Source organism: Argopecten irradians, chromosome 10, assembly GCF_041381155.1.
Source record: "Argopecten irradians isolate NY chromosome 10, Ai_NY, whole genome shotgun sequence".
NCBI classification, from domain to species: Eukaryota; Metazoa; Mollusca; class Bivalvia; order Pectinida; family Pectinidae; genus Argopecten; species Argopecten irradians.
In genome coordinates, this window is record NC_091143.1 from 31,153,642 (window position 1) to 31,171,218 (window position 17,577).

General features: G+C 33.5%; 3 long non-coding RNA genes across 5 annotated transcripts; 2 read left to right on the forward strand and 1 right to left on the reverse strand.

Moving 5' to 3' along the window:
- Positions 1 to 335: 335 nt before the first annotated feature.
- LOC138333650 (uncharacterized) lies at positions 336 to 1,808 on the reverse strand. The gene is made up of 2 exons (XR_011210009.1): positions 1,345 to 1,808; positions 336 to 580 (listed from the first exon to the last, which is right to left on the reverse strand). It is a non-coding gene; the product is annotated as an uncharacterized lncRNA (long non-coding RNA).
- A 1,157-nt stretch (positions 1,809 to 2,965) lies between these two features.
- On the forward strand, positions 2,966 to 4,801 carry LOC138333652 (uncharacterized). The gene is made up of 3 exons (XR_011210011.1): positions 2,966 to 3,251; positions 3,742 to 3,879; positions 4,309 to 4,801. It is a non-coding gene; the product is annotated as an uncharacterized lncRNA (long non-coding RNA).
- Positions 4,802 to 8,685: 3,884 nt separating this feature from the next.
- Positions 8,686 to 12,071, forward strand: LOC138333653 (uncharacterized). Of its 3 annotated transcripts, XR_011210013.1 has the most exons (4): positions 8,686 to 8,766; positions 9,011 to 9,161; positions 9,656 to 9,858; positions 10,238 to 12,071. It is a non-coding gene; the product is annotated as an uncharacterized lncRNA (long non-coding RNA). The 3 variants fall into 3 exon arrangements; XR_011210014.1 differs by lacking the exon at positions 9,011 to 9,161 and having other exon boundaries at positions 10,238 to 12,069; XR_011210012.1 differs by lacking the exon at positions 8,686 to 8,766 and having other exon boundaries at positions 8,796 to 9,161; positions 10,238 to 12,069.
- The last annotated feature ends 5,506 nt before the right edge of the window (positions 12,072 to 17,577 follow it).

A 17,577-nucleotide genomic window follows, 5' to 3' on the forward strand; every position in this document is an offset into this window, starting at 1 on the left:
ATACATAAATGGTCTATGTACAAGTTACACATAGACAATAAATGTGAAATTTGGTTCAGACAAAAAGATTTTTAACATTTCAGATAACTTGCTAGTTTTATGGTCTTATTTATATGTTGAGTCTACTCTCTTGTAAAGTAGAATTTAGACAATCCTAAGACAATGTTATCTATATTGCTATATGTAAAAAAAAATCCTTATATTTTAAAAGTAATTGAAAAGCTATCTCACAAGCCCTGACAAACAAATGGGCAGGCATATGGATGCAAGAATTATAATCACTGGATCTAGAGGACTAATATAAACAAATATTTCTACAAAGTTAAACAATGAAAAAGTATTGCATCATAATTTTATTTAATGATTACAGTTGAAAGGAACATTTTATAAATTAATACTGTTTAAATGTTCTGTTCATGATCTTCTAGGTCCATATTGGAAAAGTTTACTTTCAAGAGCACTCAAATCAACATTCTTCAGTCTTCATATGATGCTAATTGTATGTATATGTATACATACACTTGTATACAGGTCCAAGGGATGAACTTTCTGTATTCATGTCACTATGCATGCATGGTGCCTGAAAAAAAAAGAACCAACAATTTTTTATATCTGTTGAATATGACAAAAATTGAAATGATCAATTTCAAATATATATAAATGAATAAATGTAGGTTCATTCTACAGGTTTTTTTTTATTTTAGAGAAAACATTTTATAAGTTGTGAATGTGTCACTGATGCATTTGATAGAATCAAATATTGTTTCAAAAAAGATACAAAATTCATTATCTATAGTTCCAACAAAAATTCAGAATAATTATAAATGATACATGGCTGCAGTACATTTCAACTCTGTAAAGTTTGTCATATACACATGAACCAGGTACAGTTGTAATAAATATACAAACACTATTTATTATTATGACCAGAAATAATATTGTATGTGTCCTCCAAATATATCTAAAGAACAAGCTAAAACCTACATGTACATATGTATATGTGTATATCAGAACATATACAATACAATTTTACCAATTAACCTACAATGTAAATCCTATATACAATGTATGTGTATAACACTACCAGAACATGTACAGAACAAAAACTTACAAATTAAAAATCTATAAATATATACATCAGAACTGTATGAATTGACCGGTAGCATACAGGGCATTCATTACCCCTAAAGAGGCCCCACTAAAGAACCGCTATTTACCCCAGGGTTACGTTTTACGCGATTGGGGAACAGGTATGAAACATGTGACCATATGTGACCACTCATTTATGAAAAAATACTGCTAGGGACTATTTACATAATGATCAAAATACGAAGACTCACTCACAATCAGCTGAGCAGGGAGTACCGGGTACGTAGTAGGCCTAGGTACGTACAGTAGCGGTCCGGAGCCGCGTGCTCGTTTGAACTGTTCTCTTCACTATATTGCGTTGTATTGCGTCGTAATGTTTACCGAGTCAGTTGTTGGGATTGTCGCTGCTCCATTGCCTTTCCTTTCGCATTTTAGGTGAGTCAGTTGGTTGTTTTGGCGGAAACATTTTGGTTCAAAACTACGGTAGCCATGTTTTGTTTACTACGGAGAGTGGTGGGTGTTGCGCATGCGTTAAGATTGAACTGCACTCTTAGCCGTCCGGGAGGACTTTTAGGATTCCCATAGATATTATTATTTTCTTCGCATGTACAGCGATTTTGACGGAAAGTTTTATTTTTCTAATTCATAAGAAATTATACCGGATATATTAATACCATTTTTACCGATTTTACAGTCACTTGCCCGACTATTCGCTTTAAGTTACATTTCATAACATCCATGTTCTGCTGTTACCCATTTCAGTGAAAAAATGTATCAAAATAGTCATATTTTCTTTTTTCTGAAATATGATCTCAAGAAAATTCGAAGTTTTAGAATTTCCATAATGATAAACGTATTTACAATTCGAAAAGCGAATAAAAAGTTTACCTTTGCGGATATCCAAAGCGAGTTATAAGAGATGGGTACGGAAAAATAAAATGGCTTTGCCGGGATGCGGATAGCGACGTACAAACGTGTGACGTCACAGAAGGGACGGTCTAGGTTAAATGTACTTACATAAAGCATAAACAATGCAAGGTTACATTAATGCACAATCATGATATCATAAATGATTAATTCCAACTAAATTATACTACTATTCGCAAAATATTGACAGTAAAAGAAACAAAGTAAAAATGAAAATGGAATGAAAATGAAACTCCTCTGAAAACAAAAATCTTGAGTTGATTTCGTTTGCACGAGCTCGTGATCTCAAAGGCACTAAGAAGTACACTAACCACAAGTCAACTGGAAAACTCTAAGAACTACTGCTGACAGAAGGACTTCGTGAAAAATATGAAATGGCTGCTTACATACGTGTGTATTTTCTGATGAGATATTAAAATTACCGAATCGAAGCATAAAAAAAACAACAAAAATTGCCGCATATAAGTCGAAACAGAACGCGGGCGTACACTTTAGTTTTCCTTTTCTTTCTAATGCCACCGTGGCCCGTAATAAATACTTGTATGATAAATAGATATAGCTTTATAAAACAAATATTCATATCATTATCATCCCTCACATTTTTTTTACAATAAATACCTACTTTGAACATTCAACCAGTTATTAGCGTTTCCGAAACGGTCACCCACTGATAAGTTGTAAGGGAGATCTGTCTTAACCGACCATATTTACCTATTCTACGGACATATTAATTAACATACCATTTAGTGATAAAGATTGTTATTGTTTCTTGAGACATAACATATATCTGCTTTAGATTTTTTCCGATTATTGCTTTTACGGTTGATTTAATTGACGAGCTAATATTACCCTTGACTTATAATTAAGAATATATGCGGTTTTGTTTGAAAATTTAAATCTGAAGAATGTATAATTATCTTATCTTAAGAAGTTCTGTTTTAAATATGCAGTTCGTGTACACTATATACAGATATGTTTTTACTATTATTAGTTAATAGTGCTTGTAATGTATCTACGTATCAATGTAATGATTGAAAAGACATATTAATTGATATTGCATGTTGATGTTTGATTTTTTTTTCGGAAGGAAAGAATTAATTTCACAATCACAAAGACGGCATAGAAATGAGATCGTATATTCCTTGGGTGATCCGGTGATCCATATGCACTTAACAGAGGAATAACAGTATGGCACACAGAAAGTACCAGTAGAACTACCACTTCAAAATGATTATGTAAATGTTAAATCCATGGTATATTTGTTTTGCATTAATGCACAAGATAAGAATATCTTCTTGTTTTGATAAATATATTATGTAAATGAATTATAAGCGAATGACATAGAGATACAATTTATGCTGTACAGTATATATTGTTATATAATATTTTGTATGTGAATATCTTCATTTTATATTCAATTACATTTATAATACTGCGTAATGTATTCCTAAGAGTAAGATACGTGCAACACTATACCTGAACAAACATATATGAACAGGGGTTTGACTAGAATCTGCCAAAAATATATGCATGTATATATATATATGATATGCTGCATTGTATGTATTATTGCGTGCATGTATGGAACATTTATAAGTTTCACATTATTTTTATTCAATCTTCTTGTCCAATACTGTTTTGTATATCTGGATCATCACAAAATGTAACTTACCTGATAGGCACAATTATGTTTCAAATAATGTTGATGGTACTTGTGTTTTGCAGGCCTATACAGATTGACATATGGAAAGGCCATTACTTATCACTTCAAAATATGGGATGTCAAAGATGCACACCATGTATATATATGCAGTCATCAAAACTAAGAGGAGACAATACCGCATAATGGAGGAGATTCTGAATGTACAACGAATGCCTATATAGATGTGCATGTATATATTGTCTCTTGAAAGGTGTCAGCAAATCTTCATTTTTTTTCCATTGCATATTATTTTCTTAACAAGCATTTGATATGATCTGAGCCTCTGAGGAAAGTTAAGTGATTAATATGTCTGGTTTAGGTTTTTTATGACTAAGAATTATTTTAAATTGTCATAATAAGATCACTTGCTTGATCAAGAACAGCTATAGTTTTCCCCAAGTTTGTCTATTTTGTAGATATTTGCTTCCATTAACATTACAAAATACATACTACTTAATATGAAAAAAAGCATGACGATTCTTTGTGACGAAGAAGTGTAAAGTGCAATATACAGTAAAGTGTACAGCAGCTTGAAATATTTATGCTTTTACTGATCAATGGTTTACCAGTATTTGATTATCTCTTTCCAGGAAAAGTTATCAAAAGACACCACTGAATGCCAAGTTTGAAAATTTGTTTTGGATGTGACAGCACATAGCATAAGATAAATGGAAAAGACACAAGTTTAAGGCTATCTGGATTCCCTTTTCATCGCAACAACCTTTTAATACACCTATGTGTGTCCAGTTCGAAAAAGTGGCCCTACCATTCTTGGATATTGTAAAATAACTGTCACTAAAACATCTACCAGTTCATCAGACTTTTTAGTAACCTAAGTGACTTTGAGATTTCACTATTCAATAGAACATCAATCGCCAAATTGATAAGTAAATAAAAAGAAAAAGTATTAAAATCAAAGATTCTTATTTCTTTTAAGATAATTTAGCATACAGGGTACAACCTACTTAATAATATATGGAAAATCAAAAATGTTTACTTTTCTTGTCCAAGTGTTTTCATTTGATATGTACAGTATGTATAGTTTCCCTTCAAGCCAAGTACTGGTTATATCATGTAAAAAAGACATTAAAATTATGTATTTTAGTAATAAATAGCTGTGTATTTATGTGATTTAAATACTTATTACCCGGTACTCCTGTTTATTCTTTAGAGAGAAAAAAAACCCTACAAGACATTCTTATTGGAGCTGCAGTGCATGTGACTGGGTGCATGGTTAAGATATGACAAAATACAACAAGACACTGAAGGTCACAGAGTTTGAATCCCATTTGTGGCAGTTTTCCTGTATTAATGCTGGGGTTTTTGTTTTTCTCTAGGTACTCCAGATTTCTTCAATCCTAGCTATTAAACATGCTAATCAAACCACACCAGGCATCAAAGTATCTGTTTTCTTTTTCACACTCACCAAAAACATCCTAACCAATCAATGATGTGGAGTCAGAATTCATTATTAAAATCAAAATATATGTAGTTCTTTTATTCCTAATGACTTCCTACTTTTCTTGCATCAAGATACATTAAAACCCAGGTATAAATGAAATCCTCACCAGAGAATGGAGTACAAATTGTAGCTAACACATGTGTATGTACATTCTGTACATGGAAATCATTCCAATATAATTTGAAACAATAAAACAGTTTAGCATCAGCATTTCTTTCAATGTTTGATATATAGATGTTTCAATATTTGAGATATAGATGTTGATTATTGTAAATTCTGCCTTAGCACCATGCATCTGTATAAAGACCACCTGCTTATAATTTTTAAACAACTTTTAAGTGTCTAAAATGGATGTTTATAACACAATTTGGTCTGTGTATAAAGTGTAAAGATCTATATTATAGATAAGTTTGACTATAGTTATCAAATGCACACAAAAACACAGTACATCAGATGTGTCCTCTAGTAAATAGTAAATAGATTACTTTTACATTTAAACATTTTGAGGCAGAGTGGTTAAGGTGTTCCAACATTACAACTACTCCTTCACCTCTGGGTTTTAAGTTTGAACCCTAATAGGCAAGCTACCAAAGTACTGATCATTGGTTTATTGATTTTCTCTGGATAATTCAGCTTCCTCCAACTAAACATGGTACAAGGTAATCTCACCAAGGTACAATACAATAGGCAGTAAAGATCTTTGCAAATGCTCACATAGGGTAAGAGAAAAAGAATCGTTCACTCTCTTTTGGTGAGACAGGAGATCTCGACCCTCGGGATAAGATTTTTATGCTTTTTGTTTGTTTGAATTTTACTCCTTGGTTTGTTATCCTGTCTCGGCCCAAAGGGGTTTTATTTTATTACTTTTTAATGTTCAACCTATATATTGTTTGTGTGATATATTGTTTCTTTGGTAGTATATGTGTTAAAGTTGGAAAAATAATACAGTATTATAAGTCCTAGGCCAATCAAATATAACCTAAAGATCCTTGGAGAGTCCTCTACCAGATGTGAGGGAAACTTCTATAGGTAGGGTCTTTGAGGTTTTGAAATATTAAGTTTGGGGAGTCTAATTGATACATATCAGTCGTCAGTGTTCGCTTATTTTATATATATACCTTTTTCATACTGGAAAATACAGAAAAAACATGGTTATAATTAACCTCTGGAGAACAACAAAACAACCTTGTTATACAAATATACTTTCAGAAGTTTTGTTATATGCACACGGCGGTGGCCGAGTGGTTAAGATGTCTCTGACTTAATACCACAAGCCCTCCACTACTGGATCACGAGTTCGAATCCAGGTAATGCCAGGTACAGGCCGCTGGTCAGTGGCTTTTCTCCGGGTACTCCTGCTTTTCTCCACCAACAAATCTGGCACGTCCTAACATGACCCCGACCGTTAATAGGAGGTTAAACAAATGAAAACCCAAACCCATTATATGTAAACACATATTACAGATATTGTATAGGAATATTGACAGGGACTGAAAATTACTGTGTGCTATTGAACTTAATTGTAAGAGTGTTCGTTATGAATGTTTTACTGTACATACACTAGTTATTGTTATTTGGGCTTGTAGGCCTAAACTTATAACATACATGTACATGTAACCACATGTGGAGTGTTGTAAATTAATTGTTTATGGAACACTAAATAGATATGGAGGAGCTGGGAATGTGACTGGGTGTTATGATTTAAATGAAACCTGTAACTGTAAGGTATAATTTAAGCCACAGTTATAAGTTTGATCAACCACAACATGTGGTCATATATACATCCTTAAATGAATAAGTGGCATCTTCCAGTTATAGGAAATAAAACAAGTTTGGAAAGGGTACTTGCATGTCCACAAATAGATTCATATTCATATATGAATGGGCAGAAGAATTCAATCCATTTTCTGATTTTAAACCCGTTTATCATTATTTCTTCAGTTCACAAATTCAGATATCTGAATTAACAATATATACTCTTAAATATCTTCATATTAAATACAGATATCTATATTCATTGCTATAAGTATAGTATCATATAAATATCTGTAATATATTACAGATATCTGTAAAATATAGAATTGTTACATTTCTAAATTCAAAGACATATTTATTTAAAATAAATTGAAGATATCTGTAATCAAAATAAAGATATCCGTATTAAATGGGTATAAATATGACATAATACCTGGCAATAAGAGATTAAAAGAATTGATGGTGGTCTGCAAAGGATCCTTTTCATGTAGTGCATTCATACCTTAGGATACCTTAGATGATTTCTGACCACAGGCTATGGCCTCTATAATCAGCTCCTTCTTTAGCATCTTTCCCGTTGGGGGGATCGATAGTCATACAGTATATTTTCATTTTTCCAGTAACTGTCGAGACGTGCCTCAAAACTTTTGATATTTGGTGAGTTAACGACTTCGGGTGGTAGATTATTCCATGGAGATACAATGCGGGAGCTAAAACAGTATTTTCCAATGTCTCTTCATGCTGATAGCTACTCGAGGGTTTACTACAGCTGACATCATATCCACCTCTGGACTATCTCATAGTTATAGCTGTTGAAGTTGAACATTACTACATAAAACTAGTAAGCTTATATCCAATAATTATCCATAGTATCCCAATAAATTTGGTATCCATCTACATGTATATAGACCCCATGTTTCCTCTGTGTTCTATGTCTCTACATAAAAATATTGACTGATTGGAGTTCAGTCTCACTCTGCAATTATCTGTAGCCAAGGAGATACAAATGTATTTTACAGGTGACATGACAAAACTATAAAACATAAAGAAACGTTTGTATGGTCACTTTAATGTCTGCAATTTCAAATCGACGAATAATTAATCACATACCCGTATTATATCAATTTCACACAGACATCTTCCCGTGATATGAATAACAATGACGGCGGCTGCATAGTCTCCTAACTTTACAACGAATACTAGGCCTAACTCAGAAAAATACAAATGAATGACAGTGTATTCAAAATAACTTGAAATCTAACAATAACGAGTATCGCACCAATCCTGCTCTGGTAGATTTTCTATCTCAGCATGCTGGCAACTGATCATTAAAGAAACTGACAGGAATTTCGCCCTTGTTACAGTTTGCGTATCCTTATCAAACTTACTGAGCTGTGCTTTCGCCACTGTAAAACCAATTGACTGTAAACATTGGCAGCCATATTTCTCTATTCGGAACCTATAAATAGATAAAAGTCCGAGGGTTTCGAACTATGTTCGTGATTCACGGCATGGCGGCTTCGGCACACACTCCCGAGGTGTTATATATTTCCGAAGATTACCGGAAATTTCTCCGAGGGGATCCGATTGCTCGAGTGCATGCATGGAGGGGCACGTGGTATGTTCACGTGGTATGTACGTCATATTCCAAAATGGCTGCGCCCATGTATTGGCATGGAATCAACACGACGGAAAGCACTACGTTTTTTGTTTGATGTGTTCTAGCACAACAATGCGTCCGTATAATGTAACTGAACCAGAAATACAAATCTGAAGATGTTTGTGATAAACTAGAGATGGGACATGCAGTTCCTAAGACCACGCGAAAAAGGTGAATATATGCGATTCTTTGTTTGAATTAAAAACTGAAGAATGAAGTATAATTAGGCCTATTTTGTTAAGAGTTCTGTTTTAAATATGCAGTTCGTGTACACTATATAGTATATACAGATACAATGTATGTTTATGCTATTATTAGTTTAGTGCTTGTAATTTATCTATGTACATGTATCAATGTAAGTGATTGAAAAGACATATAAATTGATATTGCATGTTGATGTTTGTTTTTTTATCAGAAGGAGAGAATTTATTTCACAATCACAAAGACGGCATAGAAATGAGATCGTATATTCCTTGGGTGATCCGGTGATTCATATGCACTTAACAGAGGAATAACAGTATGGCACACAGAAAGCAGCAGTAGATCTACCACTTCAAAATGATTATGTAAATTTTATATCCATGGTATATCTGTATTGCATTAATGCACAAGATAAAAAATATCTTCTTGTTTTGATAAATATATTATGTAAATGAATTATAAGCGAATGAAGTAGAGCCATGACAGAGATACAATTATGCTGTACAGTATATATAGTTATATAATATTGTATGTGAATATCTTCATTTTATTCAATTATAATACTGCATCATGTATTCCTAAGAGTAATTAAGATACATGCAACACAATACCTGAACAAAACATATATGCACAGGGGTTTGACATTCTGCCAAAAATATATACATGTGTATATATATGTACTGCATTGTATGTATTATTGCGCGCATGTATGGAACATTTATAAGTTCACATTATTTTTTATTCAATCTTCAAGTCTAATACTGTTTTGATATCTGGATCATCACAAAATGTAACTTACCTATAGCCTAGGTACAATTATTATGTTTCAAATACTGTTGATGGTATTTGTGTTTTGCAGGCCTATAAAGATTGACATATGGAAAGGCCATTACTTATCACTTCAAAATATGGGATGTCAAAGATGCACCATGTATGCAGTCATCAAAACTAAGAGGAGACATTACCTTATCCAGCAAAACAGAAATACAGCATAATGGAGGAGATTCTGAATGTACATGAATGCCTATATAGATGTGCATGTATATATTGTCTCTTGAAAAGGTGTCAGCAAATCTTCATTTTTTTCCATTACATATTATTTTCTTAACAAGCATTTGATATGATCTGAGCCTCTGAGGACAGTTAAGTGATTAAAATGTCTGGTTTAGGTTTTAATGACTAAGTCAGTAATATTTTAAATTGTCATAATAAGATCACTTGCTTGATCAAGAACAGCTATAGTTTTCCCCAAGTTTGTCTATTTTGTAGATATTTGCTTCCATTAATATTACAAATACATACTACTTAATATGAAAAAAAGCATGACAATTCTTTGTGACGAAGAAGTGTAAGGTGCAATGCAACAGTAAAATATACAGCTTGAAATATTTATGCTTTTACTGATCAATAGTTTACCAGTATTTGATTTTTCTCGTTCCAGGAAAAGTTATCAAAAGATACCACTGAATACCATGAGAGCAGTTTGTTTTGGATGTGACCGCACATAGCATAAGATAGATGGAAAAGACACAAGTTTAAGGCGTTCTGGAATCCCTTGTCATCGCAACAACCTTTTAATACACCTGTGTGTCCAATTCGAAAAAGTGGCCCTACCAATCTTGGATATTGTAGAATAACTGTCACTAAAACATATATCAGTTCATCAGACTTTTTAGTAACCTAATTGACTTTGAGATTTCACTATTGAATAGAACATCAATTGCCAAATTGATAAGTAAATAAATAGAAAAAGTATTAAAATCAAAGATTCTGATTTCTTTAAAGGTAATTTAGCATACAGGGTACAACCTACCGTATTTTCCCTAATGAGGGCGCCGGGCGCGGGTAAATGACCTAGGGGGGCGCCGTTATTTGAGACCATTTTTAGATGTTTTTTTTCTGAAACAGACTATAGTCATCTTGCTTTTAGTTTCGTATTTTTCTGAAACTTACTATAGCCAAATTACGTTTTGAAGTCAAGTAAGTATTGAAATTACATAATTATGAAGAAATGTTTGCACCAGAAGTATTAAACATTGGTTAAATATGTATGTTTCACGGAATTTTGGCATTTTATGCTAGCCTGTTTGTTTACCATGCGTACACAAAATGGCGGACGGTGCTTTCGATCGCTACTTTCGTTTTGTGGCAGATGGGAAATACCGACAAGAGCACACAATTAAATGCTTAGAAATGATAACATGCCTGTTATTTAGTAACCTTTATCATAGACATACAGTAAGTATTCATAAAACCTGTATAGACATCGCTAAAATGTTGTTGCCAGTTAGTCTTCATCCATACACGTGTGTGGGGCATTCAAGTGACACGTTTTGTTTTGAACATGGAATTCTCGCTGTTTCTATGTGTAAACACTTGGCAAAGATGTCCTAAGTTACCCAGTGCAATACATTTATAGCTGATCGGATATCTGTTAAGCATCAGATTGATGTGAAACAGTATTTTATTAGCGTCTGCAAAGACAAATCGTCACAATCTGGCACAAAAAATTGTATGAAATTAGCTGATTTTTTTCAGCAAAAAACGTGGGGGCGCCCTTATTAGAGGAGGCGCTCTTAATAGGGAAAATGCGGTACTTAATAATATATGGAAAATCAAAAATATTTACTTTTCTTGTCCAAGTGTTTTCATTTGATAATATGTACAGTATGTATAGTTTTCCTTCAAGCCAAGCACTGGTATACATGTAAAAAAGACATTAAAATTATGTATTTAGTAATAAATAGCTGTGGTATTATGTGATTTAAATACTTATTACCCAGTACTCCTGTTTATTCTTTAGAGAGAAAAAATCCAACAAACTACAAGACATTCTATTGGAGCTGCAGTGCATGTGAATGGGTGCATGGTTAAGATATGACAAAATACAACAATCCCATTTGTGGCAGTTTTCCTGTATTAATGCTGGTTTGTTTGTGTTTTTCTCTAGGTACTTCAGATTTCTTCGATTCTGGCTATTAAACATGCTAATCAAACCACACCAAACAACAAAGTATCTGTTTTCTTTTTCACACTCACCAAAAACATCCTAACCAAAGACCTAGAGTCAGAATTCATTATAAAAATCAAAATAGTTCTTTTATCCCTAATGACTTCCTACTTTTCTTGCATCAAGATACATTGGAACCCAGGTATAATGAAATTCTCACCAGAGAATGGAGTACAAATTGTAGCTAACACATGTGTATGTACATTCTGTACATGGAAATCATTCCAATATGATTTGAAACAATAAAACAGTTTAGCATCAGCATTTCTTTCAATATTTGATATATAGGTGTTTCAACATTTGAGATATAGATGTTGATTATTGTAAATTCTGCCTTAGCACAATCTTTGTATAAAGACCACCTGCTTATAATTTTTAAACCACTTTTAAGTGTCTAAAATGGATGTTTATAACACAATTTGGTCTGTGTATAAAGTGTAAAGATCTATATTATAGAAAAGTTTGACTATAGTTATCAAATGCACACAAAAACACAGTACATCAGATGTGTCCTCTAGTAAATAGATTACTTTTACATTTAAACATTTTGAGGCAGAGTGGTCAAGGTGTTCCAACAGTACCACTACTCCTTCACCTCTGGGTTTCAAGTTTGAACCCTAATAGGAAAGCTACCAAAGTACTGATCATCAGTTTATTGATCTTCTCTAGATAATTCAGCTTCCTCCAACTAAACATGGTACAAGGTAATCTCACCAAGGTACAATTTAATAGGCAGTAAAGATCTTTGCAAATACTCACATAGGGTAAGAGAAAAAGAATTGTTCACTCTCTTTTGGTGAGAGGAGATCTCGCCCCTCGGGATAAGATTTTTATACTTTTTGTTTGACAACTTAAGAATTTTACTCCTTGGTTTGTTATTCTGTCTAAGCCCAAAGGGGTTTTATGATTTTATTACTTTTTAATATATATATTGGTTCTTTGGTAGTATGCGTTAACGTTGGAAAAATAATACTGTATTATAAGTCCCAGGCCAATCAAATATAACCTAAAGATCCTTGGAGAGTCTGAAAAGAGTGTCCTCTACCAGATGTGAGGGCAACTTCTGTATGTAGGGTCTTTAAGTCCAAAATCATATCTAATCATCTTATGAGGTTTAGAAATATTAAGTTTGGGGAGTCTAATTGACACACACCAGTCGTCCGTGTTCGCTTATTTATAGACCTTTTAATATTGGAAAATACAGAAAAACATGGTTAAAATTAACATCTGGAGAACAACAAAACAACTTTGTTATACAAATATACTTTCAGTAGTTTGTTATATGCACACGGCGGGGGCCGACTGGTTAAGATGTCTCTGACTTAATACCACAAGCCCTTCCCTACTGGGTCACGAGTTCGAATCCAGGTAATGCCAGGTACAGGCCGCTGGTCTGTGGCTTTTCTCCACCAACAAACCTGGCACGTCCTAACATGACCCTGACTGTTAATAGGAGGTTGAACAAATGAAACCCAAACCCATTATATGTAAACAAACATTACAGATATTGTATAGGAATATTGACAGGGACTGAAAATTACTGTGTGTTATTGAACTTAATTGTAAGAGTGTTCGTTATGAATGTTTTACTGTACATACACTAGTTATTGTTATTTGGGCTTGTAGGCCTAAACTTATAACATACATGTACATGTAACCACATGTGGAGTGTTGTAAATTAATTTGTTTATGTGACTGGGTGTTATGTTTTAAATGACACCTGTAACTATATAAGGTATAGTTTAAGCCATAGTTATAAGTTATGATCAACCACAGCGTGTGGTCATATATAATCCTTAAATGAATAAGTGGCATCTTCCAGTTATAGGAAATAAAACAAGTGTGGAAAGGGTACTTGCATGTCCACAAATAGATTCATATTCATATATGAATGGGCAGAAGAATTTAATCCATTTTCTGATTTTAAACCCATTTATCTTTATTTCTTCAGTTCACAAATTCAGATATCTGAATTAACAATATATATACTCTTAAATATCTTCATATAAAATACAGATATCTATATGTATTGCTATAAGTATATATTATACAAATATCTGTATTATATTACAGATATCTGTAAAATACAGAATTGTTACATTTCTAAATTCAAAGACATATTCATTTAAAATAAAATGAATTGAAATAAAGATATCCGTATTCAATGGGTATAAATATGCCATAGTACCTGACAATAAGAGTTATTTGATTAAAAGAATTGATGGTGGTCTGCAAAGGATCCTTTTCATGTAGTGCATTCATGCTGATAGCAACTCGAGACATTATATCCAACTCTGGACTATCTCATAGTTATAGCTGTTGAAGTTGAACATTACCACAAACTAGTAAACTTATATCCATAGTATCCTAATAAATTTGGTATCCATCTACATGTATATAGGCCCTATGTTTTCTCTGCGTTCTATGTCTCTACATAAAAATATTGACTGATTGGAGTTCAGTCTGCAATTATCTGTAGCCAAGGAGATACAAATGAATTTCACAGGTGACATGACAAAACTATAAAACATAAAGAAACGTTTGTATGGTCACTTTAATGTCTGCAATTTCAAATCGATGAATAGTTAATCACATACGCGTATTATATCAATTTCACACAGACATCTTCCCATGATATGAATAACAATGACGGCGGCTGCAAAGTCTCCTAACTACAACGAATACTAGGCCTAACTCAGAAAAATACAAATGAATGACAAATGCATCCAAAATAACTTGAAATCTAACAATAACGAGTATCGCACCAATCCTGCTCTGGTAGATTTTCTATTTCAGCATGCTGGCAACTGATCATTAAAGAAACTGACAGGAAATTCGCCCTTGTTTCAGTTTGCGTATCCTTATCAAACTTACTGAGCTGTACTTTCGCCACTGTAAACATTGGCAGCCACATTTCTCTATTCGGAACCTATAGATAGATAAAGTCCGAGGGTTTTCGAACTATGTCGTGATTCACGGCATGGCGGCTTAGGCACACACTCCCGGGGTGTTATATTTCCGAAGATTACCGGAAATTTCTCCGAGGGGATCCGATTGCTCTCGCTATGTGTACTACATCTGTAATGTCTACACCTCCCCTGATGATATATATACTAGTTATAACTTCCCTCTGTATAATTATCTATCAATATATGTTATTACATATTTAAGACCTTTTTGTAACAGTCACGCGAGTCGCTTCTATAAACTGTAGCTATAACATGGATTTTAGCAACAGCATTAGCTGAAAAAAACACTTGTATGACAAGAGGACAATATTTAGAGTTGATTCCAAGAACGTTCGAATATATTTATGATGAATAACTTAATGTGGCAGGAGTGGTTAATTTATGTATATAACTTGTTATTATTTTGTTGTTAATATTATCAATATTTCGTCTGCTGTCATATTGTTTACGACATACGGGTACCAGGACAGTACCACTTTTTGTTATAATGCAGCGGCGTAAACCATTCAAGTTACCGATACAGGTATAAAAGACCGTGTTTTAGCCCGTATTGGTACCGTGTAAGGATGCCCAGCCTTGCACGATAAAAACCCCTCTGCGGTCTTTCGATGAAGAGTCAGGGGCGAAGCTTGCTCTTTAAAAAAAAGCCCGGGCTTGCACATAAAAAATCCTAGTGTGGGTTACTCATTGTCTTGTAAAGTTAAAACATCTATGTAGATCCGTCAAAGTCTTGAATGTAAATTAAAATCAAAGTAAAATAACCTAAACGTTTACGTAGATGATTTATCTAAAATTAATAATACTGAAACATACGTTATGCGTTAATATGAATCTTCTAAGACACAAGATGGCTTGTTCAATATTAAAACGAAAGACACGCAAAGTCAAAGGACGACAGATGAAATATCGAAAGTGACACCTCGCAAATTATAGTGACACAGAGTAGATTCTACTTAGATAGTCCGCTAAAACCTGCTTATATTATTAGGCTTTTTATTTATTTTTGCCAAATATAAAGTCTATATATTAGACAAAAAAACGTATAATATAGGCAGGCTTAGCGGCAAGATTGGCTTAGCGGAAAAGATTCTATTTAGTAAATGCACAATCTACTGACACATACTCTTATTGGAGCGATACATTGTATAGAGAATTAAAACTTCCCGTCAAGAAAGACTTTAAGAAGACAAAATACTATTTTTTCAATCAGTGCGACTTTTATGCCTTACAATATGAGGCGCTGTTTTTATATTCATTCATTTTTTCACATATATGTATAATTCGATTTTTACACATAAAAAAAATTCGATAACGTAAGAAAGTTCCGTCAATCTATCATCAAATCCCATTAGAGTCACTCAAGATACATGCAGGACTTATCATGAGATTTTCATATACTTTTTAAGTACTAAACATTAACACATAATTATCAGGTACAGGTAGAAAACAGTCCTATACCTTTGATTTTAATAAACATAGTTTAGCAATACCAAGCATTATCAAATATCATTTTCGGTGCTAAACATTTCCTTAAAACGATTTTCCGTCGGGGGGCTTCGCCCCCCTGAACCCCCTAACCAGGGCGCTGCCCTGGACCCGCTGGGGGCCTAGGCGGCCCCCAGACCCCTCGCCTGGGCTTGCACATGTAAAAGACTCTAGCTACGCCCCTGTGTTAACTATTGATTCAGTTCAAGGATAGGCATAGGTACAGGATATAGTTTAGATATTTTTACGTAGATAAATTAGAAGGGCTCCAAAATTGTAGAATCTATATACCAAATTGATAGGCTAAGTTCCTTCCTTTGCCCCTGCTCTTGATGGGTAGGGCTAGCTACTGCTAGACGATGCCACGATAGGACCTTTTAGGATCTAGGAGTCGTCTTCGTTGCCTCAAAATATTTGTTATTTGTTTGGATATAGATCTGTTGAATTATAATAAAATTATTGAATTTGTATTTCGGTTTTACTGTAGTCGTATTTGTATGATAAGTAAACCAACACGGAACCTCAGATCCATAAAAAAACCGTGGACGAAACATTACTACATACAGCCGTCCTATTACATTAAAATACCACAGTCTGAAAATCGACACTTCTTAACCCACTCCTGATGTGTTTCTTTAAACATGTTTAATTTAATCTTATACGTTATCACCTCAAACATTTAAATATAACGTAGTCGTTTGTAACGTCGCATCTGATTGGCTGGTACAACAGCGTAATAATTTCACAGGGAAAAGATCGAGTTCCCATGAAATTCAAAGTTCACAAGATTACTAGTATATTTGATTATAAGGATTATCTTGAAGAGGTTTTTTAATGTAATATGATACAATTACAATTGTTTAACACAGAAATTGCGATCTATTCAGAGTACATCCTTATGTATCCTCTATACTCCAGGGGTTATTATCACTGTGGTCATATCCATCCTTAGACAATGTCATAACAAAATTGAAGGTCCTGTGTGTTAAAAAAAATGATGAGCATTTAGTTTTATCCTTTGATATACAGTTTAAAAAATGAGTAACTGTACACAATGGTTGACTGTGTGGCTTAAAATTCGATGTCGCTCTCTCTGTAATCTTCAAAAAAGTCTGTACGCGCACATGTGATTTGTTAGTGCTTTTCTCCTGAAGTCTAGGTGTGGATTAAACATCAGTAAAATAAACCCCTGGAGTATCGAGGATGGGTTTTGTGTTGTACATTTTAGTATCCCCATAGCATAAAAGTGTATTCAAGATGGTCCTCGTGTAAAACTTTGCATGTTTGTTTTAGTACAAATAAATACAAAGACGTATA